Source organism: Lycorma delicatula, chromosome 1 (genome assembly GCF_047948215.1).
Source record: "Lycorma delicatula isolate Av1 chromosome 1, ASM4794821v1, whole genome shotgun sequence".
NCBI classification, from domain to species: domain Eukaryota; kingdom Metazoa; phylum Arthropoda; class Insecta; order Hemiptera; family Fulgoridae; genus Lycorma; species Lycorma delicatula.
Genome location: NC_134455.1, coordinates 321,546,381 through 321,573,458, shown reverse-complemented (window position 1 = coordinate 321,573,458; position 27,078 = coordinate 321,546,381). Strand labels below are relative to the sequence as shown.

Genomic DNA, 27,078 nt, shown 5'->3' with positions numbered 1-27,078 from the left:
AATTTTTATTGTGTTGTAATATAAAGAAACAGATTGGTACTGGTCTATTAGTTTTATGTTTGCTTCTAGTATGATAGCATTACCTTTTTTTGGGTATGAAAATCGCTGTAAAATTCATGCTATATATAAAGAAATGATAAAAGTTAAATTATTTGATATTTATTTCAACTATTGTATTAATCAATTTTAACAAGAGTAATAAAAAAACCTAGTTTTTTTCAAATGTATAATTTTTTTGTATTGTTTTAATGATATAAAAATAATAATTATTAAATGTTATATCATTAAAACAATTATTGTTTGTAATAATTATCTTTTGTAATATTTTAAACGTTAGTGGTATAATTATTTATTTTTACAATGTTAAAAATTAAGGTTTTTAATAATTGTGGGTATTTTTCCTTTTAATTTTGCAGAGTGTTATATGAATACGTTTATAAAAACATTTATTATTCGGGAAAAAATATTTGCAATTAATATTTATACAAATAAGCATGACAGAGAATCTCATCTGACGTTATGAAAATCATTTTATTTGTAACTAGTTAAATATAAATATATAGTATCCATGGAAATAAATTTTAAATTAGTATAGTATCCATGGATATAAATTATTAATTTGTTTTGTTTAACATTTAAATAAATTTTAGCAATCATCATTCTTTTAAAGTAATATCCACCAGGTTGTTTTAGTGGTACCCAAATTCTCTGATTTTAAACTCGTGTTCCAGCATTCAAGCCGAGTACTCCTTCTATTAAAATACAAACTAAATATTGCTGTTGGTTTTGTTTTGTTTTGTTAGGATGACACACAGTTAGGATATCCTATAGATATGATTAGATGAACATTATCCACTAACATACAAATAACATCACATGTTTTAGTGTTTTGGGCGATTTATAATTATTTATTTCTTTGTAGAATATCAAGGTTGTCGTTTAATTAAATACACTTGAAAGTATGGTGACTGAAATTGCGTTCATTTTATATTTGTGAGCATGTGCGCACATGTGTTAAAAGTACCAACAGTTATTGAAAGATTACAATGATATTATAAACTGTAGTGTACAATTCTCATAATTGTGTCATTACTTTGGCTCAAAAACACAAAAGGTACTGTAATAAAAATATAACTGTTTTTCAAAAAAAGGATTGTTACATATAAAACAGTAAGACACTAGGTCAAAAACTCTTATAATTTAGAACTCACTTTAAAAAAAATACTTGTTAAATATATTTGACAGATTGTACACAATGTTTCAGGGTTCCATAAGAGAAGCAAAAAATAACATTACAAAAATCTTACCCAACTGATTTCATTAATAATGTAATTAACATATTTATTTTTACAAATAATTTTAATGTAAAAATCAAATAATTTATGTAATATTTTTTTTTATTATATTATAATTATTGAAAAAATTATAGGTATAAACTACTTTAATTAATCTGTCAGGAAATCAATTGTTAATATTTTTGTTTATTTCAAGAGATTTTAGAAACATCTAATCTGTCATCAAATTTTAGAGGGTTTGCCGAAATTAGAGTGTGATAATTACTATTTTTTATTGTTTTAAAGATATTTAAAAAATTATGTCTAAATTACCTGGATTTTGGAAAGTGAATTACTATTTAATAAGATTTATAAAAATTAGCATTAAAAAAGATAACATCTAATCTTATTTAACACATATTAAATAAAACTAAAGGAATATAAATATATAGTTTCCATAGAAATAAATTTTTATTTCTAATATAAATTTGTATTGTTGTTTGTAATTTTAAATAAATTTGAACAATTATCATTTTTTAACATTCTAGAATATCCACCTGGTTGGTATAGTGGTGAAAGTGTCTTTCCAAATCAGCTGATTTACAAGTCGACAGTTACAGGGTTCATCCACTAATAAGAGAAGTTTTAAGGTTGGGTTTCAATTAAGCGCAGTTAATATCATCCTCTTTCATCGACATAAGCAATACTTCAATGGATTGCTGAAGGCAGAACAGGTAAAAGTGAGAAAAACACATTCCAGAATATAGTTATTGAAATTTTAAGTGTCTATAAAATAAACTGTTCAAGTTTTTCAAGACATCAATTAAAACTATGGTTTATAATTTCCATGCAGTTAATAAAGAATTCATATATTTTTTATGGAAAAGGGTTCCTTTGAATTTTATGATTTTTTTTTCCTAATCTGTTTAGTAAATGGTTTCTGCCTTATTATGCAGCTTACTCTGAAAATTTATTAGCAAATAAGACCACTCGAGGGTCAACTATGATTATTCTTGTGATTACCCTAGAAGAACCGTTGTAGCAATCCTCCTGGTCAAAGCAATGTTTGTCAATAGAGTTCATGATCTGATAGTGGAATCAAATTTTTATTGTGTTGTAATATAAAGAAACAGATTGGTACTGGTCTATTAGTTTTATGTTTGCTTCTAGTATGATAGCATTACCTCTTTTTGGGTATGAAAATCGCTGTAAAATTCATGCTATATATAAAGAAATGATAAAAGGTAAATTATTTGATATTTATTTAAGCTATTGTATTAATCAATTTTACCAAGAATAATAAAAAAACCTAGTTTTTTTTAATGTATAATTTTTTTGTATTGTTTTAATGATATAAAAATAATAATTATTAAATGTTATATCATTAAAACAATTATTGTTTATAATAATTATCTTTTGTAATATTTTAAACGTTAGTGGTATAATTATTTATATTTACACTCTTAAAAATTAAGGTTTTTAATAATTGTGGGTATTTTTCCTTTTAATTTTGCAGAGTGTTATATGAATACGTTCATAAAAACATTTATTATTCGGGAAAAAATATTTGCAATTAATATTTATACAAATAAGCATGACAGAGAATCTCATCTGACGTTATGAAAATCATTTTATTTGTAACTAGTTAAATATAAATATATAGTATCCATGGAAATAAATTTTAAATTAGTATAGTATCCATGGATATAAATTATTATTTGTATTGTTTAACATTTAAATAAATTTTAGCAATCATCATTCTTTTAAAGTAATATCCACCAGGTTGTTTTAGTGGTACCCAAATTCTCTGATTTTAAATTCAAGTGTTCCAGCATTCAAGCCGAGTACTCCTTCTATTAAATTACAAACTAAATATTGCTGTTGGTTTTGTTTTGTTTTGTTAGGATGACACACAGTTAGGATATCCTATAGATATGATTAGATGAACATTATCCACTAACATACAAATATCATCACATGTTTTAGTGTTTTGGGCGATTTATAATTATTTATTTCATTGTAGAATATCAAGGTTGTCGTTTAATATTAATACACTTGAAAGTATGGTGACTGAAATTGCGTTCATTTTATATTTGTGAGCATGAGCATGTGCGCACATGTGTTAAAAGTACCAACTGTTATTGAAAGATTACAATGATATTATAAACTGTAGTGTACAATTCTCATAATTGTGTCATTACTTCGGCTCAAAAACACAAAAGGTACTGTAATAAAAATATAACTGTTTTTCAAAAATAAGAGAAGTTTTAAGGTTGGGTTTCAATTAAGTGCAGTTAATATCATCCTCTTTCATCGACATAAGCAATACTTCAATGGATTGCTGAAGGCAGAACAGGTAAAAGTGAGAAAAAAACATTCCAGAATATAGTTATTGAAATTTTAAGTGTCTATAAAATAAACTGTTCAAGTTTTTCAAGATATCAATTAACACTATGATTTATAATTTCCATGCAGTTAATAAAGAATTTATATATTTTTTATGGAAAAGGGTTCCTTTGAATTTTATGATTTGTTTTTCCTAATCAGTTTAGTAAATGGTTTCTGCCTTATTATGCAGCTTACTCTGAAAATGTATTAGCACATATGACCACTCGAGGGTCAACTATGATTAATCTTGTGATTACCCTAGACGAACAGTTGTGGCAATCCTCCCGGTCAAAGCAATGTTTGTCAATAGAGTTCATGATCTGATAGTGGAATCAAATTTTTATTGTGTTGTAATATAAAGAAACAGATTGGTACTGGTCTATTAGTTTTATGTTTGCTTCTAGTATGATAGCATTACCTTTTTTTGGGTATGAAAATCGCTGTAAAATTCATGCTATATATAAAGAAATGATAAAAGTTAAATTATTTGATATTTATTTCAACTATTGTATTAATCAATTTTAACAAGAGTAATAAAAAAACCTAGTTTTTTCAAATGTATAATTTTTTTGTATTGTTTTAATGATATAAAAATAATAATTATTAAATGTTATATCATTAAAACAATTATTGTTTGTAATAATTATCTTTTGTAATATTTTAAACGTTAGTGGTATAATTATTTATTTTTACAATGTTAAAAATTAAGGTTTTTAATAATTGTGGGTATTTTTCCTTTTAATTTTGCAGAGTGTTATATGAATACGTTCATAAAAACATTTATTATTCGGGAAAAAATATTTGCAATTAATATTTATACAAATAAGCATGACAGAGAATCTCATCTGACGTTATGAAAATCATTTTATTTGTAACTAGTTAAATATAAATATATAGTATCCATGGAAATAAATTTTAAATTAGTATAGTATCCATGGATATAAATTATTATTTGTATTGTTTAACATTTAAATAAATTTTAGCAATCATCATTCTTTTAAAGTAATATCCACCAGGTTGTTTTAGTGGTACCCAAATTCTCTGATTTTAAATTCAAGTGTTCCAGCATTCAAGCCGAGTACTCCTTCTATTAAATTACAAACTAAATATTGCTGTTGGTTTTGTTTTGTTTTGTTAGGATGACACACAGTTAGGATATCCTATAGATATGATTAGATGAACATTATCCACTAACATACAAATATCATCACATGTTTTAGTGTTTTGGGCGATTTATAATTATTTATTTCATTGTAGAATATCAAGGTTGTCGTTTAATATTAATACACTTGAAAGTATGGTGACTGAAATTGCGTTCATTTTATATTTGTGAGCATGAGCATGTGCGCACATGTGTTAAAAGTACCAACTGTTATTGAAAGATTACAATGATATTATAAACTGTAGTGTACAATTCTCATAATTGTGTCATTACTTCGGCTCAAAAACACAAAAGGTACTGTAATAAAAATATAACTGTTTTTCAAAAATAAGAGAAGTTTTAAGGTTGGGTTTCAATTAAGTGCAGTTAATATCATCCTCTTTCATCGACATAAGCAATACTTCAATGGATTGCTGAAGGCAGAACAGGTAAAAGTGAGAAAAAAACATTCCAGAATATAGTTATTGAAATTTTAAGTGTCTATAAAATAAACTGTTCAAGTTTTTCAAGATATCAATTAACACTATGATTTATAATTTCCATGCAGTTAATAAAGAATTCATATATTTTTTTTTAAAAAGGGTTCCTTTGAATTTTATGATTTGTTTTTCCTAATCAGTTTAGTAAATGGTTTCTGCCTTATTATGCAGCTTACTCTGAAAATGTATTAGCACATATGACCACTCGAGGGTCAACTATGATTAATCTTGTGATTACCCTAGAAGAACAGTTGTGGCAATCCTCCCGGTCAAAGCAATGTTTGTCAATAGAGTTCATGATCTGATAGTGGAATCAAATTTTTATTGTGTTGTAATATAAAGAAACAGATTGGTACTGGTCTATTAGTTTTATGTTTGCTTCTAGTATGATAGCATTACCTTTTTTTGGGTATGAAAATCGCTGTAAAATTCATGCTATATATAAAGAAATGATAAAAGTTAAATTATTTGATATTTATTTCAACTATTGTATTAATCAATTTTAACAAGAGTAATAAAAAAACCTAGTTTTTTTCAAATGTATAATTTTTTTGTATTGTTTTAATGATATAAAAATAATAATTATTAAATGTTATATCATTAAAACAATTATTGTTTGTAATAATTATCTTTTGTAATATTTTAAACGTTAGTGGTATAATTATTTATTTTTACAATGTTAAAAATTAAGGTTTTTAATAATTGTGGGTATTTTTCCTTTTAATTTTGCAGAGTGTTATATGAATACGTTTATAAAAACATTTATTATTCGGGAAAAAATATTTGCAATTAATATTTATACAAATAAGCATGACAGAGAATCTCATCTGACGTTATGAAAATCATTTTATTTGTAACTAGTTAAATATAAATATATAGTATCCATGGAAATAAATTTTAAATTAGTATAGTATCCATGGATATAAATTATTAATTTGTTTTGTTTAACATTTAAATAAATTTTAGCAATCATCATTCTTTTAAAGTAATATCCACCAGGTTGTTTTAGTGGTACCCAAATTCTCTGATTTTAAACTCAAGTGTTCCAGCATTCAAGCCGAGTACTCCTTCTATTAAAATACAAACTAAATATTGCTGTTGGTTTTGTTTTGTTTTGTTAGGATGACACACAGTTAGGATATCCTATAGATATGATTAGATGAACATTATCCACTAACATACAAATAACATCACATGTTTTAGTGTTTTGGGCGATTTATAATTATTTCTTTGTAGAATATCAAGGTTGTCGTTTAATATTAATACACTTGAAAGTATGGTGACTGAAATTGCGTTCATTTTATATTTGTGAGCATGTGCGCACATGTGTTAAAAGTACCAACTGTTATTGAAAGATTACAATGATATTATAAACTGTAGTGTACAATTCTCATAATTGTGTCATTACTTCGGCTCAAAAACACAAAAGTTACTGTAATAAAAATATAACTGTTTTTCAAAAAAAGGATTGTTACATATAAAACAGTAAGACACTAGGTCAAAAACTCTTATAATTTAGAACTCACTTTAAAAAAAATACTTGTTAAATATATTTGACAGATTGTACACAATGTTTCAGGGTTCCATAAGAGAAGCAAAAAATAACATTACAAAAATCTTACCCAACTGATTTCATTAATAATGTAATTAACATATTTATTTTTATAAATAATTTTAATGTAAAAATCAAATAATTTATGTAATATTTTTTTTTATTATATTATAATTATTGAAAAAATTATAGGTATAAACTACTTTAATTAATCTGTCAGGAAATCAATTGTTAATATTTTTGTTTATTTCAAGAGATTTTAGAAACATCTAATCTGTCATCAAATTTTAGAGGGTTTGCCGAAATTAGAGTGTGATAATTACTATTTTTTATTGTTTTAAAGATATTTAAAAAATTATGTCTAAATTACCTGGATTTTGGAAAGTGAATTACTATTTAATAAGATTTATAAAAATTAGCATTAAAAAAGATAACATCTAATCTTATTTAACACATATTAAATAAAACTAAAGGAATATAAATATATAGTTTCCATAGAAATAAATTTTTATTTCTAATATAAATTTGTATTGTTGTTTGTAATTTTAAATAAATTTGAACAATTATCATTTTTTAACATTCTAGAATATCCACCTGGTTGGTATAGTGGTGAAAGTGTCTTTCCAAATCAGCTGATTTACAAGTCGACAGTTACAGGGTTCATCCACTAATAAGAGAAGTTTTAAGGTTGGGTTTCAATTAAGCGCAGTTAATATCATCCTCTTTCATCGACATAAGCAATACTTCAATGGATTGCTGAAGGCAGAACAGGTAAAAGTGAGAAAAACACATTCCAGAATATAGTTATTGAAATTTTAAGTGTCTATAAAATAAACTGTTCAAGTTTTTCAAGACATCAATTAAAACTATGGTTTATAATTTCCATGCAGTTAATAAAGAATTCATATATTTTTTATGGAAAAGGGTTCCTTTGAATTTTATGATTTTTTTTTCCTAATCTGTTTAGTAAATGGTTTCTGCCTTATTATGCAGCTTACTCTGAAAATTTATTAGCAAATAAGACCACTCGAGGGTCAACTATGATTATTCTTGTGATTACCCTAGAAGAACCGTTGTAGCAATCCTCCTGGTCAAAGCAATGTTTGTCAATAGAGTTCATGATCTGATAGTGGAATCAAATTTTTATTGTGTTGTAATATAAAGAAACAGATTGGTACTGGTCTATTAGTTTTATGTTTGCTTCTAGTATGATAGCATTACCTCTTTTTGGGTATGAAAATCGCTGTAAAATTCATGCTATATATAAAGAAATGATAAAAGGTAAATTATTTGATATTTATTTAAGCTATTGTATTAATCAATTTTACCAAGAATAATAAAAAAACCTAGTTTTTTTTAATGTATAATTTTTTTGTATTGTTTTAATGATATAAAAATAATAATTATTAAATGTTATATCATTAAAACAATTATTGTTTATAATAATTATCTTTTGTAATATTTTAAACGTTAGTGGTATAATTATTTATATTTACACTCTTAAAAATTAAGGTTTTTAATAATTGTGGGTATTTTTCCTTTTAATTTTGCAGAGTGTTATATGAATACGTTCATAAAAACATTTATTATTCGGGAAAAAATATTTGCAATTAATATTTATACAAATAAGCATGACAGAGAATCTCATCTGACGTTATGAAAATCATTTTATTTGTAACTAGTTAAATATAAATATATAGTATCCATGGAAATAAATTTTAAATTAGTATAGTATCCATGGATATAAATTATTATTTGTATTGTTTAACATTTAAATAAATTTTAGCAATCATCATTCTTTTAAAGTAATATCCACCAGGTTGTTTTAGTGGTACCCAAATTCTCTGATTTTAAATTCAAGTGTTCCAGCATTCAAGCCGAGTACTCCTTCTATTAAATTACAAACTAAATATTGCTGTTGGTTTTGTTTTGTTTTGTTAGGATGACACACAGTTAGGATATCCTATAGATATGATTAGATGAACATTATCCACTAACATACAAATATCATCACATGTTTTAGTGTTTTGGGCGATTTATAATTATTTATTTCATTGTAGAATATCAAGGTTGTCGTTTAATATTAATACACTTGAAAGTATGGTGACTGAAATTGCGTTCATTTTATATTTGTGAGCATGAGCATGTGCGCACATGTGTTAAAAGTACCAACTGTTATTGAAAGATTACAATGATATTATAAACTGTAGTGTACAATTCTCATAATTGTGTCATTACTTCGGCTCAAAAACACAAAAGGTACTGTAATAAAAATATAACTGTTTTTCAAAAATAAGAGAAGTTTTAAGGTTGGGTTTCAATTAAGTGCAGTTAATATCATCCTCTTTCATCGACATAAGCAATACTTCAATGGATTGCTGAAGGCAGAACAGGTAAAAGTGAGAAAAAAACATTCCAGAATATAGTTATTGAAATTTTAAGTGTCTATAAAATAAACTGTTCAAGTTTTTCAAGATATCAATTAACACTATGATTTATAATTTCCATGCAGTTAATAAAGAATTTATATATTTTTTATGGAAAAGGGTTCCTTTGAATTTTATGATTTGTTTTTCCTAATCAGTTTAGTAAATGGTTTCTGCCTTATTATGCAGCTTACTCTGAAAATGTATTAGCACATATGACCACTCGAGGGTCAACTATGATTAATCTTGTGATTACCCTAGACGAACAGTTGTGGCAATCCTCCCGGTCAAAGCAATGTTTGTCAATAGAGTTCATGATCTGATAGTGGAATCAAATTTTTATTGTGTTGTAATATAAAGAAACAGATTGGTACTGGTCTATTAGTTTTATGTTTGCTTCTAGTATGATAGCATTACCTTTTTTTGGGTATGAAAATCGCTGTAAAATTCATGCTATATATAAAGAAATGATAAAAGTTAAATTATTTGATATTTATTTCAACTATTGTATTAATCAATTTTAACAAGAGTAATAAAAAAACCTAGTTTTTTCAAATGTATAATTTTTTTGTATTGTTTTAATGATATAAAAATAATAATTATTAAATGTTATATCATTAAAACAATTATTGTTTGTAATAATTATCTTTTGTAATATTTTAAACGTTAGTGGTATAATTATTTATTTTTACAATGTTAAAAATTAAGGTTTTTAATAATTGTGGGTATTTTTCCTATTAATTTTGCAGAGTGTTATATGAATACGTTCATAAAAACATTTATTATTCGGGAAAAAATATTTGCAATTAATATTTATACAAATAAGCATGACAGAGAATCTCATCTGACGTTATGAAAATCATTTTATTTGTAACTAGTTAAATATAAATATATAGTATCCATGGAAATAAATTTTAAATTAGTATAGTATCCATGGATATAAATTATTATTTGTATTGTTTAACATTTAAATAAATTTTAGCAATCATCATTCTTTTAAAGTAATATCCACCAGGTTGTTTTAGTGGTACCCAAATTCTCTGATTTTAAATTCAAGTGTTCCAGCATTCAAGCCGAGTACTCCTTCTATTAAATTACAAACTAAATATTGCTGTTGGTTTTGTTTTGTTTTGTTAGGATGACACACAGTTAGGATATCCTATAGATATGATTAGATGAACATTATCCACTAACATACAAATATCATCACATGTTTTAGTGTTTTGGGCGATTTATAATTATTTATTTCATTGTAGAATATCAAGGTTGTCGTTTAATATTAATACACTTGAAAGTATGGTGACTGAAATTGCGTTCATTTTATATTTGTGAGCATGAGCATGTGCGCACATGTGTTAAAAGTACCAACTGTTATTGAAAGATTACAATGATATTATAAACTGTAGTGTACAATTCTCATAATTGTGTCATTACTTCGGCTCAAAAACACAAAAGGTACTGTAATAAAAATATAACTGTTTTTCAAAAATAAGAGAAGTTTTAAGGTTGGGTTTCAATTAAGTGCAGTTAATATCATCCTCTTTCATCGACATAAGCAATACTTCAATGGATTGCTGAAGGCAGAACAGGTAAAAGTGAGAAAAAAACATTCCAGAATATAGTTATTGAAATTTTAAGTGTCTATAAAATAAACTGTTCAAGTTTTTCAAGATATCAATTAACACTATGATTTATAATTTCCATGCAGTTAATAAAGAATTCATATATTTTTTTTTAAAAAGGGTTCCTTTGAATTTTATGATTTGTTTTTCCTAATCAGTTTAGTAAATGGTTTCTGCCTTATTATGCAGCTTACTCTGAAAATGTATTAGCACATATGACCACTCGAGGGTCAACTATGATTAATCTTGTGATTACCCTAGAAGAACAGTTGTGGCAATCCTCCCGGTCAAAGCAATGTTTGTCAATAGAGTTCATGATCTGATAGTGGAATCAAATTTTTATTGTGTTGTAATATAAAGAAACAGATTGGTACTGGTCTATTAGTTTTATGTTTGCTTCTAGTATGATAGCATTACCTTTTTTTGGGTATGAAAATCGCTGTAAAATTCATGCTATATATAAAGAAATGATAAAAGTTAAATTATTTGATATTTATTTCAACTATTGTATTAATCAATTTTAACAAGAGTAATAAAAAAACCTAGTTTTTTTCAAATGTATAATTTTTTTGTATTGTTTTAATGATATAAAAATAATAATTATTAAATGTTATATCATTAAAACAATTATTGTTTGTAATAATTATCTTTTGTAATATTTTAAACGTTAGTGGTATAATTATTTATTTTTACAATGTTAAAAATTAAGGTTTTTAATAATTGTGGGTATTTTTCCTTTTAATTTTGCAGAGTGTTATATGAATACGTTTATAAAAACATTTATTATTCGGGAAAAAATATTTGCAATTAATATTTATACAAATAAGCATGACAGAGAATCTCATCTGACGTTATGAAAATCATTTTATTTGTAACTAGTTAAATATAAATATATAGTATCCATGGAAATAAATTTTAAATTAGTATAGTATCCATGGATATAAATTATTAATTTGTTTTGTTTAACATTTAAATAAATTTTAGCAATCATCATTCTTTTAAAGTAATATCCACCAGGTTGTTTTAGTGGTACCCAAATTCTCTGATTTTAAACTCAAGTGTTCCAGCATTCAAGCCGAGTACTCCTTCTATTAAAATACAAACTAAATATTGCTGTTGGTTTTGTTTTGTTTTGTTAGGATGACACACAGTTAGGATATCCTATAGATATGATTAGATGAACATTATCCACTAACATACAAATAACATCACATGTTTTAGTGTTTTGGGCGATTTATAATTATTTCTTTGTAGAATATCAAGGTTGTCGTTTAATATTAATACACTTGAAAGTATGGTGACTGAAATTGCGTTCATTTTATATTTGTGAGCATGTGCGCACATGTGTTAAAAGTACCAACTGTTATTGAAAGATTACAATGATATTATAAACTGTAGTGTACAATTCTCATAATTGTGTCATTACTTCGGCTCAAAAACACAAAAGTTACTGTAATAAAAATATAACTGTTTTTCAAAAAAAGGATTGTTACATATAAAACAGTAAGACACTAGGTCAAAAACTCTTATAATTTAGAACTCACTTTAAAAAAAATACTTGTTAAATATATTTGACAGATTGTACACAATGTTTCAGGGTTCCATAAGAGAAGCAAAAAATAACATTACAAAAATCTTACCCAACTGATTTCATTAATAATGTAATTAACATATTTATTTTTATAAATAATTTTAATGTAAAAATCAAATAATTTATGTAATATTTTTTTTTATTATATTATAATTATTGAAAAAATTATAGGTATAAACTACTTTAATTAATCTGTCAGGAAATCAATTGTTAATATTTTTGTTTATTTCAAGAGATTTTAGAAACATCTAATCTGTCATCAAATTTTAGAGGGTTTGCCGAAATTAGAGTGTGATAATTACTATTTTTTATTGTTTTAAAGATATTTAAAAAATTATGTCTAAATTACCTGGATTTTGGAAAGTGAATTACTATTTAATAAGATTTATAAAAATTAGCATTAAAAAAGATAACATCTAATCTTATTTAACACATATTAAATAAAACTAAAGGAATATAAATATATAGTTTCCATAGAAATAAATTTTTATTTCTAATATAAATTTGTATTGTTGTTTGTAATTTTAAATAAATTTGAACAATTATCATTTTTTAACATTCTAGAACATCCACCTGGTTGGTATAGTGGTGAAAGTGTCTTTCCAAATCAGCTGATTTACAAGTCGACAGTTACAGGGTTCATCCACTAATAAGAGAAGTTTTAAGGTTGGGTTTCAATTAAGTGCAGTTAATATCATCCTCTTTCATCGACATAAGCAATACTTCAATGGATTGCTGAAGGCAGAACAGGTAAAAGTGAGAAAAAAACATTCCAGAATATAGTTATTGAAATTTTAAGTGTCTATAAAATAAACTGTTCAAGTTTTTCAAGATATCAATTAACACTATGATTTATAATTTCCATGCAGTTAATAAAGAATTCATATATTTTTTTATGGAAAAGGGTTCCTTTGAATTTTATGATTTGTTTTTCCTAATCAGTTTAGTAAATGGTTTCTGCCTTATTATGCAGCTTACTCTGAAAATGTATTAGCACATATGACCACTTGAGGGTCAACTATGATTAATCTTGTGATTACCCTAGAAGAACAGTTGTGGCAATCCTCCCGGTCAAAGCAATGTTTGTCAATAGAGTTCATGATCTGATAGTGGAATCAAATTTTTATTGTGTTGTAATATAAAGAAACAGATTGGTACTGGTCTATTAGTTTTATGTTTGCTTCTAGTATGATAGCATTACCTTTTTTTGGGTATGAAAATCGCTGTAAAATTCATGCTATATATAAAGAAATGATAAAAGTTAAATTATTTGATATTTATTTCAACTATTGTATTAATCAATTTTAACAAGAGTAATAAAAAAACCTAGTTTTTTTCAAATGTATAATTTTTTTGTATTGTTTTAATGATATAAAAATAATAATTATTAAATGTTATATCATTAAAACAATTATTGTTTGTAATAATTATCTTTTGTAATATTTTAAACGTTAGTGGTATAATTATTTATTTTTACAATGTTAAAAATTAAGGTTTTTAATAATTGTGGGTATTTTTCCTTTTAATTTTGCAGAGTGTTATATGAATACGATTATAAAAACATTTATTATTCGGGAAAAAATATTTGCAATTAATATTTATACAAATAAGCATGACAGAGAATCTCATCTGACGTTATGAAAATCATTTTATTTGTAACTAGTTAAATATAAATATATAGTATCCATGGAAATAAATTTTAAATTAGTATAGTATCCATGGATATAAATTATTAATTTGTTTTGTTTAACATTTAAATAAATTTTAGCAATCATCATTCTTTTAAAGTAATATCCACCAGGTTGTTTTAGTGGTACCCAAATTCTCTGATTTTAAACTCAAGTGTTCCAGCATTCAAGCCGAGTACTCCTTCTATTAAAATACAAACTAAATATTGCTGTTGGTTTTGTTTTGTTTTGTTAGGATGACACACAGTTAGGATATCCTATAGATATGATTAGATGAACATTATCCACTAACATACAAATATCATCACATGTTTTAGTGTTTTGGGCGATTTATAATTATTTATTTCATTGTAGAATATCAAGGTTGTCGTTTAATATTAATACACTTGAAAATATGGTGACTGAAATTGCGTTCATTTTATATTTGTGAGCATGTGCGCACATGTGTTAAAAGTACCAACTGTTATTGAAAGATTACAATGATATTATAAACTGTAGTGTACAATTCTCATAATTGTGTCATTACTTCGGCTCAAAAACACAAAAGGTACTGTAATAAAAATATAACTGTTTTTCAAAAATAAGAGAGTAGTTTTAAGGTTGGGTTTCAATTAAGTGCAGTTAATATCATCCTCTTTCATCGACATAAGCAATACTTCAATGGATTGCTGAAGGCAGAACAGGTAAAAGTGAAAAAAAAACATTCCAGAATATAGTTATTGAAATTTTAAGTGTCTATAAAATAAACTGTTCAAGTTTTTCAAGATCCGGTCAAAGCAATGTTTGTCAATAGAGTTCATGATCTGATAGTGGAATCAAATTTTTATTGTGTTGTAATATAAAGAAACAGATTGGTACTGGTCTATTAGTTTTATGTTTGCTTCTAGTATGATAGCATTACCTTTTTTTGGGTATGAAAATCGCTGTAAAATTCATGCTAATTGTTTGTAATAATTATCTTTTGTAATATTTTAAACGTTAGTGGTATAATTATTTATTTTTACAATGTTAAAAATTAAGGTTTTTAATAATTGTGGGTATTTTTCCTTTTAATTTTGCAGAGTGTTATATGAATACGTTTATAAAAACATTTATTATTCGGGAAAAAATATTTGCAATTAATATTTATACAAATAAGCATGACAGAGAATCTCATCTGACGTTATGAAAATCATTTTATTTGTAACTAGTTAAATATAAATATATAGTATCCATGGAAATAAATTTTAAATTAGTATAGTATCCATGGATATAAATTATTAATTTGTTTTGTTTAACATTTAAATAAATTTTAGCAATCATCATTCTTTTAAAGTAATATCCACCAGGTTGTTTTAGTGGTACCCAAATTCTCTGATTTTAAACTCAAGTGTTCCAGCATTCAAGCCGAGTACTCCTTCTATTAAAATACAAACTAAATATTGCTGTTGGTTTTGTTTTGTTTTGTTAGGATGACACACAGTTAGGATATCCTATAGATATGATTAGATGAACATTATCCACTAACATACAAATAACATCACATGTTTTAGTGTTTTGGGCGATTTATAATTATTTCTTTGTAGAATATCAAGGTTGTCGTTTAATATTAATACACTTGAAAGTATGGTGACTGAAATTGCGTTCATTTTATATTTGTGAGCATGTGCGCACATGTGTTAAAAGTACCAACTGTTATTGAAAGATTACAATGATATTATAAACTGTAGTGTACAATTCTCATAATTGTGTCATTACTTCGGCTCAAAAACACAAAAGTTACTGTAATAAAAATATAACTGTTTTTCAAAAAAAGGATTGTTACATATAAAACAGTAAGACACTAGGTCAAAAACTCTTATAATTTAGAACTCACTTTAAAAAAAATACTTGTTAAATATATTTGACAGATTGTACACAATGTTTCAGGGTTCCATAAGAGAAGCAAAAAATAACATTACAAAAATCTTACCCAACTGATTTCATTAATAATGTAATTAACATATTTATTTTTATAAATAATTTTAATGTAAAAATCAAATAATTTATGTAATATTTTTTTTTATTATATTATAATTATTGAAAAAATTATAGGTATAAACTACTTTAATTAATCTGTCAGGAAATCAATTGTTAATATTTTTGTTTATTTCAAGAGATTTTAGAAACATCTAATCTGTCATCAAATTTTAGAGGGTTTGCCGAAATTAGAGTGTGATAATTACTATTTTTTATTGTTTTAAAGATATTTAAAAAATTATGTCTAAATTACCTGGATTTTGGAAAGTGAATTACTATTTAATAAGATTTATAAAAATTAGCATTAAAAAAGATAACATCTAATCTTATTTAACACATATTAAATAAAACTAAAGGAATATAAATATATAGTTTCCATAGAAATAAATTTTTATTTCTAATATAAATTTGTATTGTTGTTTGTAATTTTAAATAAATTTGAACAATTATCATTTTTTAACATTCTAGAACATCCACCTGGTTGGTATAGTGGTGAAAGTGTCTTTCCAAATCAGCTGATTTACAAGTCGACAGTTACAGGGTTCATCCACTAATAAGAGAAGTTTTAAGGTTGGGTTTCAATTAAGTGCAGTTAATATCATCCTCTTTCATCGACATAAGCAATACTTCAATGGATTGCTGAAGGCAGAACAGGTAAAAGTGAGAAAAAAACATTCCAGAATATAGTTATTGAAATTTTAAGTGTCTATAAAATAAACTGTTCAAGTTTTTCAAGATATCAATTAACACTATGATTTATAATTTCCATGCAGTTAATAAAGAATTCATATATTTTTTTATGGAAAAGGGTTCCTTTGAATTTTATGATTTGTTTTTCCTAATCAGTTTAGTAAATGGTTTCTGCCTTATTATGCAGCTTACTCTGAAAATGTATTAGCACATATGACCACTTGAGGGTCAACTATGATTAATCTTGTGATTACCCTAGAAGAACAGTTGTGGCAATCCTCCCGGTCAAAGCAATGTTTGTCAATAGAGTTCATGATCTGATAGTGGAATCAAATTTTTATTGTGTTGTAATATAAAGAAACAGATTGGTACTGGTCTATTAGTTTTATGTTTGCTTCTAGTATGATAGCATTACCTTTTTTTGGGTATGAAAATCGCTGTAAAATTCATGCTATATATAAAGAAATGATAAAAGTTAAATTATTTGATATTTATTTCAACTATTGTATTAATCAATTTTAACAAGAGTAATAAAAAAACCTAGTTTTTTTCAAATGTATAATTTTTTTGTATTGTTTTAATGATATAAAAATAATAATTATTAAATGTTATATCATTAAAACAATTATTGTTTGTAATAATTATCTTTTGTAATATTTTAAACGTTAGTGGTATAATTATTTATTTTTACAATGTTAAAAATTAAGGTTTTTAATAATTGTGGGTATTTTTCCTTTTAATTTTGCAGAGTGTTATATGAATACGATTATAAAAACATTTATTATTCGGGAAAAAATATTTGCAATTAATATTTATACAAATAAGCATGACAGAGAATCTCATCTGACGTTATGAAAATCATTTTATTTGTAACTAGTTAAATATAAATATATAGTATCCATGGAAATAAATTTTAAATTAGTATAGTATCCATGGATATAAATTATTAATTTGTTTTGTTTAACATTTAAATAAATTTTAGCAATCATCATTCTTTTAAAGTAATATCCACCAGGTTGTTTTAGTGGTACCCAAATTCTCTGATTTTAAACTCAAGTGTTCCAGCATTCAAGCCGAGTACTCCTTCTATTAAAATACAAACTAAATATTGCTGTTGGTTTTGTTTTGTTTTGTTAGGATGACACACAGTTAGGATATCCTATAGATATGATTAGATGAACATTATCCACTAACATACAAATATCATCACATGTTTTAGTGTTTTGGGCGATTTATAATTATTTATTTCATTGTAGAATATCAAGGTTGTCGTTTAATATTAATACACTTGAAAATATGGTGACTGAAATTGCGTTCATTTTATATTTGTGAGCATGTGCGCACATGTGTTAAAAGTACCAACTGTTATTGAAAGATTACAATGATATTATAAACTGTAGTGTACAATTCTCATAATTGTGTCATTACTTCGGCTCAAAAACACAAAAGGTACTGTAATAAAAATATAACTGTTTTTCAAAAATAAGAGAGTAGTTTTAAGGTTGGGTTTCAATTAAGTGCAGTTAATATCATCCTCTTTCATCGACATAAGCAATACTTCAATGGATTGCTGAAGGCAGAACAGGTAAAAGTGAAAAAAAAACATTCCAGAATATAGTTATTGAAATTTTAAGTGTCTATAAAATAAACTGTTCAAGTTTTTCAAGATCCGGTCAAAGCAATGTTTGTCAATAGAGTTCATGATCTGATAGTGGAATCAAATTTTTATTGTGTTGTAATATAAAGAAACAGATTGGTACTGGTCTATTAGTTTTATGTTTGCTTCTAGTATGATAGCATTACCTTTTTTTGGGTATGAAAATCGCTGTAAAATTCATGCTAATTGTTTGTAATAATTATCTTTTGTAATATTTTAAACGTTAGTGGTATAATTATTTATTTTTACAATGTTAAAAATTAAGGTTTTTAATAATTGTGGGTATTTTTCCTTTTAATTTTGCAGAGTGTTATATGAATACGTTTATAAAAACATTTATTATTCGGGAAAAAATATTTGCAATTAATATTTATACAAATAAGCATGACAGAGAATCTCATCTGACGTTATGAAAATCATTTTATTTGTAACTAGTTAAATATAAATATATAGTATCCATGGAAATAAATTTTAAATTAGTATAGTATCCATGGATATAAATTATTAATTTGTTTTGTTTAACATTTAAATAAATTTTAGCAATCATCATTCTTTTAAAGTAATATCCACCAGGTTGTTTTAGTGGTACCCAAATTCTCTGATTTTAAACTCAAGTGTTCCAGCATTCAAGCCGAGTACTCCTTCTATTAAAATACAAACTAAATATTGCTGTTGGTTTTGTTTTGTTTTGTTAGGATGACACACAGTTAGGATATCCTATAGATATGATTAGATGAACATTATCCACTAACATACAAATAACATCACATGTTTTAGTGTTTTGGGCGATTTATAATTATTTATTTCTTTGTAGAATATCAAGGTTGTCGTTTAATATTAATACACTTGAAAGTATGGTGACTGAAATTGCGTTCATTTTATATTTGTGAGCATGAGCATGTGCGCACATGTGTTAAAAGTACCAACTGTTATTGAAAGATTACAATGATATTATAAACTGTAGTGTACAATTCTCATAATTGTGTCATTACTTCGGCTCAAAAACACAAAAGGTACTGTAATAAAAATATAACTGTTTTTCAAAAATAAGAGAAGTTTTAAGGTTGGGTTTCAATTAAGTGCAGTTAATATCATCCTCTTTCATCGACATAAGCAATACTTCAATGGATTGCTGAAGGCAGAACAGGTAAAAGTGAGAAAAAAACATTCCAGAATATAGTTATTGAAATTTTAAGTGTCTATAAAATAAACTGTTCAAGTTTTTCAAGATATCAATTAACACTATGATTTATAATTTCCATGCAGTTAATAAAGAATTCATATATTTTTTTTTAAAAAGGGTTCCTTTGAATTTTATGATTTGTTTTTCCTAATCAGTTTAGTAAATGGTTTCTGCCTTATTATGCAGCTTACTCTGAAAATGTATTAGCACATATGACCACTCGAGGGTCAACTATGATTAATCTTGTGATTACCCTAGAAGAACAGTTGTGGCAATCCTCCCGGTCAAAGCAATGTTTGTCAATAGAGTTCATGATCTGATAGTGGAATCAAATTTTTATTGTGTTGTAATATAAAGAAACAGATTGGTACTGGTCTATTAGTTTTATGTTTGCTTCTAGTATGATAGCATTACCTTTTTTTGGGTATGAAAATCGCTGTAAAATTCATGCTATATATAAAGAAATGATAAAAGTTAAATTATTTGATATTTATTTCAACTATTGTATTAATCAATTTTAACAAGAGTAATAAAAAAACCTAGTTTTTTTCAAATGTATAATTTTTTTGTATTGTTTTAATGATATAAAAATAATAATTATTAAATGTTATATCATTAAAACAATTATTGTTTGTAATAATTATCTTTTGTAATATTTTAAACGTTAGTGGTATAATTATTTATTTTTACAATGTTAAAAATTAAGGTTTTTAATAATTGTGGGTATTTTTCCTTTTAATTTTGCAGAGTGTTATATGAATACGTTTATAAAAACATTTATTATTCGGGAAAAAATATTTGCAATTAATATTTATACAAATAAGCATGACAGAGAATCTCATCTGACGTTATGAAAATCATTTTATTTGTAACTAGTTAAATATAAATATATAGTATCCATGGAAATAAATTTTAAATTAGTATAGTATCCATGGATATAAATTATTAATTTGTTTTGTTTAACATTTAAATAAATTTTAGCAATCATCATTCTTTTAAAGTAATATCCACCAGGTTGTTTTAGTGGTACCCAAATTCTCTGATTTTAAACTCGTGTTCCAGCATTCAAGCCGAGTACTCCTTCTATTAAAATACAAACTAAATATTGCTGTTGGTTTTGTTTTGTTTTGTTAGGATGACACACAGTTAGGATATCCTATAGATATGATTAGATGAACATTATCCACTAACATACAAATAACATCACATGTTTTAGTGTGTTGGGCGATTTATAATTATTTATTTCTTTGTAGAATATCAAGGTTGTCGTTTAATTAAATACACTTGAAAGTATGGTGACTGAAATTGCGTTCATTTTATATTTGTGAGCATGTGCGCACATGTGTTAAAAGTACCAACAGTTATTGAAAGATTACAATGATATTATAAACTGTAGTGTACAATTCTCATAATTGTGTCATTACTTTGGCTCAAAAACACAAAAGGTACTGTAATAAAAATATAACTGTTTTTCAAAAATAAGAGAAGTTTTAAGGTTGGGTTTCAATTAAGTGCAGTTAATATCATCCTCTTTCATCGACATAAGCAATACTTCAATGGATTGCTGAAGGCAGAACAGGTAAAAGTGAGAAAAAAACATTCCAGAATATAGTTATTGAAATTTTAAGTGTCTATAAAATAAACTGTTCAAGTTTTTCAAGATATCAATTAACACTATGATTTATAATTTCCATGCAGTTAATAAAGAATTCATATATTTTTTTTTAAAAAGGGTTCCTTTGAATTTTATGATTTGTTTTTCCTAATCAGTTTAGTAAATGGTTTCTGCCTTATTATGCAGCTTACTCTGAAAATGTATTAGCACATATGACCACTCGAGGGTCAACTATGATTAATCTTGTGATTACCCTAGAAGAACAGTTGTGGCAATCCTCCCGGTCAAAGCAATGTTTGTCAATAGAGTTCATGATCTGATAGTGGAATCAAATTTTTATTGTGTTGTAATATAAAGAAACAGATTGGTACTGGTCTATTAGTTTTATGTTTGCTTCTAGTATGATAGCATTACCTTTTTTTGGGTATGAAAATCGCTGTAAAATTCATGCTATATATAAAGAAATGATAAAAGTTAAATTATTTGATATTTATTTCAACTATTGTATTAATCAATTTTAACAAGAGTAATAAAAAAACCTAGTTTTTTTCAAATGTATAATTTTTTTGTATTGTTTTAATGATATAAAAATAATAATTATTAAATGTTATATCATTAAAACAATTATTGTTTGTAATAATTATCTTTTGTAATATTTTAAACGTTAGTGGTATAATTATTTATTTTTACAATGTTAAAAATTAAGGTTTTTAATAATTGTGGGTATTTTTCCTTTTAATTTTGCAGAGTGTTATATGAATACGTTTATAAAAACATTTATTATTCGGGAAAAAATATTTGCAATTAATATTTATACAAATAAGCATGACAGAGAATCTCATCTGACGTTATGAAAATCATTTTATTTGTAACTAGTTAAATATAAATATATAGTATCCATGGAAATAAATTTTAAATTAGTATAGTATCCATGGATATAAATTATTAATTTGTTTTGTTTAACATTTAAATAAATTTTAGCAATCATCATTCTTTTAAAGTAATATCCACCAGGTTGTTTTAGTGGTACCCAAATTCTCTGATTTTAAACTCAAGTGTTCCAGCATTCAAGCCGAGTACTCCTTCTATTAAAATACAAACTAAATATTGCTGTTGGTTTTGTTTTGTTTTGTTAGGATGACACACAGTTAGGATATCCTATAGATATGATTAGATGAACATTATCCACTAACATACAAATAACATCACATGTTTTAGTGTTTTGGGCGATTTATAATTATTTCTTTGTAGAATATCAAGGTTGTCGTTTAATATTAATACACTTGAAAGTATGGTGACTGAAATTGCGTTCATTTTATATTTGTGAGCATGTGCGCACATGTGTTAAAAGTACCAACTGTTATTGAAAGATTACAATGATATTATAAACTGTAGTGTACAATTCTCATAATTGTGTCATTACTTTGGCTCAAAAACACAAAAGTTACTGTAATAAAAATATAACTGTTTTTCAAAAAAAGGATTGTTACATATAAAACAGTAAGACACTAGGTCAAAAACTCTTATAATTTAGAACTCACTTTAAAAAAAATACTTGTTAAATATATTTGACAGATTGTACACAATGTTTCAGGGTTCCATAAGAGAAGCAAAAAATAACATTACAAAAATCTTACCCAACTGATTTCATTAATAATGTAATTAACATATTTATTTTTATAAATAATTTTAATGTAAAAATCAAATAATTTATGTAATATTTTTTTTTATTATATTATAATTATTGAAAAAATTATAGGTATAAACTACTTTAATTAATCTGTCAGGAAATCAATTGTTAATATTTTTGTTTATTTCAAGAGATTTTAGAAACATCTAATCTGTCATCAAATTTTAGAGGGTTTGCCGAAATTAGAGTGTGATAATTACTATTTTTTATTGTTTTAAAGATATTTAAAAAATTATGTCTAAATTACCTGGATTTTGGAAAGTGAATTACTATTTAATAAGATTTATAAAAATTAGCATTAAAAAAGATAACATCTAATCTTATTTAACACATATTAAATAAAACTAAAGGAATATAAATATATAGTTTCCATAGAAATAAATTTTTATTTCTAATATAAATTTGTATTGTTGTTTGTAATTTTAAATAAATTTGAACAATTATCATTTTTTAACATTCTAGAATATCCACCTGGTTGGTATAGTGGTGAAAGTGTCTTTCCAAATCAGCTGATTTACAAGTCGACAGTTACAGGGTTCATCCACTAATAAGAGAAGTTTTAAGGTTGGGTTTCAATTAAGTGCAGTTAATATCATCCTCTTTCATCGACATAAGCAATACTTCAATGGATTGCTGAAGGCAGAACAGGTAAAAGTGAGAAAAAAACATTCCAGAATATAGTTATTGAAATTTTAAGTGTCTATAAAATAAACTGTTCAAGTTTTTCAAGATATCAATTAACACTATGATTTATAATTTCCATGCAGTTAATAAAGAATTCATATATTTTTTTATGGAAAAGGGTTCCTTTGAATTTTATGATTTGTTTTTCCTAATCAGTTTAGTAAATGGTTTCTGCCTTATTATGCAGCTTACTCTGAAAATGTATTAGCACATATGACCACTTGAGGGTCAACTATGATTAATCTTGTGATTACCCTAGAAGAACAGTTGTGGCAATCCTCCCGGTCAAAGCAATGTTTGTCAATAGAGTTCATGATCTGATAGTGGAATCAAATTTTTATTGTGTTGTAATATAAAGAAACAGATTGGTACTGGTCTATTAGTTTTATGTTTGCTTCTAGTATGATAGCATTACCTTTTTTTGGGTATGAAAATCGCTGTAAAATTCATGCTATATATAAAGAAATGATAAAAGTTAAATTATTTGATATTTATTTCAACTATTGTATTAATCAATTTTAACAAGAGTAATAAAAAAACCTAGTTTTTTTCAAATGTATAATTTTTTTGTATTGTTTTAATGATATAAAAATAATAATTATTAAATGTTATATCATTAAAACAATTATTGTTTGTAATAATTATCTTTTGTAATATTTTAAACGTTAGTGGTATAATTATTTATTTTTACAATGTTAAAAATTAAGGTTTTTAATAATTGTGGGTATTTTTCCTTTTAATTTTGCAGAGTGTTATATGAATACGATTATAAAAACATTTATTATTCGGGAAAAAATATTTGCAATTAATATTTATACAAATAAGCATGACAGAGAATCTCATCTGACGTTATGAAAATCATTTTATTTGTAACTAGTTAAATATAAATATATAGTATCCATGGAAATAAATTTTAAATTAGTATAGTATCCATGGATATAAATTATTAATTTGTTTTGTTTAACATTTAAATAAATTTTAGCAATCATCATTCTTTTAAAGTAATATCCACCAGGTTGTTTTAGTGGTACCCAAATTCTCTGATTTTAAACTCAAGTGTTCCAGCATTCAAGCCGAGTACTCCTTCTATTAAAATACAAACTAAATATTGCTGTTGGTTTTGTTTTGTTTTGTTAGGATGACACACAGTTAGGATATCCTATAGATATGATTAGATGAACATTATCCACTAACATACAAATATCATCACATGTTTTAGTGTTTTGGGCGATTTATAATTATTTATTTTATTGTAGAATATCAAGGTTGTCGTTTAATATTAATACACTTGAAAGTATGGTGACTGAAATTGCGTTCATTTTATATTTGTGAGCATGTGCGCACATGTGTTAAAAGTACCAACTGTTATTGAAAGATTACAATGATATTATAAACTGTAGTGTACAATTCTCATAATTGTGTCATTACTTCGGCTCAAAAACACAAAAGGTACTGTAATAAAAATATAACTGTTTTTCAAAAATAAGAGAGTAGTTTTAAGGTTGGGTTTCAATTAAGTGCAGTTAATATCATCCTCTTTCATCGACATAAGCAATACTTCAATGGATTGCTGAAGGCAGAACAGGTAAAAGTGAAAAAAAAACATTCCAGAATATAGTTATTGAAATTTTAAGTGTCTATAAAATAAACTGTTCAAGTTTTTCAAGATCCGGTCAAAGCAATGTTTGTCAATAGAGTTCATGATCTGATAGTGGAATCAAATTTTTATTGTGTTGTAATATAAAGAAACAGATTGGTACTGGTCTATTAGTTTTATGTTTGCTTCTAGTATGATAGCATTACCTTTTTTTGGGTATGAAAATCGCTGTAAAATTCATGCTAATTGTTTGTAATAATTATCTTTTGTAATATTTTAAACGTTAGTGGTATAATTATTTATTTTTACAATGTTAAAAATTAAGGTTTTTAATAATTGTGGGTATTTTTCCTTTTAATTTTGCAGAGTGTTATATGAATACGTTTATAAAAACATTTATTATTCGGGAAAAAATATTTGCAATTAATATTTATACAAATAAGCATGACAGAGAATCTCATCTGACGTTATGAAAATCATTTTATTTGTAACTAGTTAAATATAAATATATAGTATCCATGGAAATAAATTTTAAATTAGTATAGTATCCATGGATATAAATTATTAATTTGTTTTGTTTAACATTTAAATAAATTTTAGCAATCATCATTCTTTTAAAGTAATATCCACCAGGTTGTTTTAGTGGTACCCAAATTCTCTGATTTTAAACTCAAGTGTTCCAGCATTCAAGCCGAGTACTCCTTCTATTAAAATACAAACTAAATATTGCTGTTGGTTTTGTTTTGTTTTGTTAGGATGACACACAGTTAGGATATCCTATAGATATGATTAGATGAACATTATCCACTAACATACAAATAACATCACATGTTTTAGTGTTTTGGGCGATTTATAATTATTTATTTCTTTGTAGAATATCAAGGTTGTCGTTTAATATTAATACACTTGAAAGTATGGTGACTGAAATTGCGTTCATTTTATATTTGTGAGCATGTGCGCACATGTGTTAAAAGTACCAACAGTTATTGAAAGATTACAATGATATTATAAACTGTAGTGTACAATTCTCATAATTGTGTCATTACTTTGGCTCAAAAACACAAAAGGTACTGTAATAAAAATATAACTGTTTTTCAAAAATAAGAGAAGTTTTAAGGTTGGGTTTCAATTAAGTGCAGTTAATATCATCCTCTTTCATCGACATAAGCAATACTTCAATGGATTGCTGAAGGCAGAACAGGTAAAAGTGAGAAAAAAACATTCCAGAATATAGTTATTGAAATTTTAAGTGTCTATAAAATAAACTGTTCAAGTTTTTCAAGATATCAATTAACACTATGATTTATAATTTCCATGCAGTTAATAAAGAATTCATATATTTTTTTTTAAAAAGGGTTCCTTTGAATTTTATGATTTGTTTTTCCTAATCAGTTTAGTAAATGGTTTCTGCCTTATTATGCAGCTTACTCTGAAAATGTATTAGCACATATGACCACTCGAGGGTCAACTATGATTAATCTTGTGATTACCCTAGAAGAACAGTTGTGGCAATCCTCCCGGTCAAAGCAATGTTTGTCAATAGAGTTCATGATCTGATAGTGGAATCAAATTTTTATTGTGTTGTAATATAAAGAAACAGATTGGTACTGGTCTATTAGTTTTATGTTTGCTTCTAGTATGATAGCATTACCTTTTTTTGGGTATGAAAATCGCTGTAAAATTCATGCTATATATAAAGAAATGATAAAAGTTAAATTATTTGATATTTATTTCAACTATTGTATTAATCAATTTTAACAAGAGTAATAAAAAATGTATAAT

At 25.3% G+C, this 27,078-nt stretch overlaps 1 long non-coding RNA gene across 5 annotated transcripts in view; it reads left to right on the top strand.

Moving 5' to 3' along the window:
• LOC142318367 (uncharacterized) overlaps window positions 1-23,617 on the top strand; it is a 52,036-nt gene extending 28,419 nt beyond the window's left edge. For 4 of the 5 annotated variants that reach the window (XR_012754893.1, XR_012754890.1, XR_012754891.1 and 1 more), the window contains 3 exons: window positions 1,823-2,008; window positions 7,441-7,626; window positions 23,478-23,617. This is a non-coding gene — a long non-coding RNA (uncharacterized LOC142318367). Of the gene's footprint in view, window positions 1-1,822; window positions 2,009-7,440; window positions 7,627-13,058; window positions 13,217-23,477 lie in introns of those variants that run through there. The other variant, XR_012754892.1, reaches the window with a different exon arrangement.
• The last annotated feature ends 3,461 nt before the right edge of the window (window positions 23,618-27,078 follow it).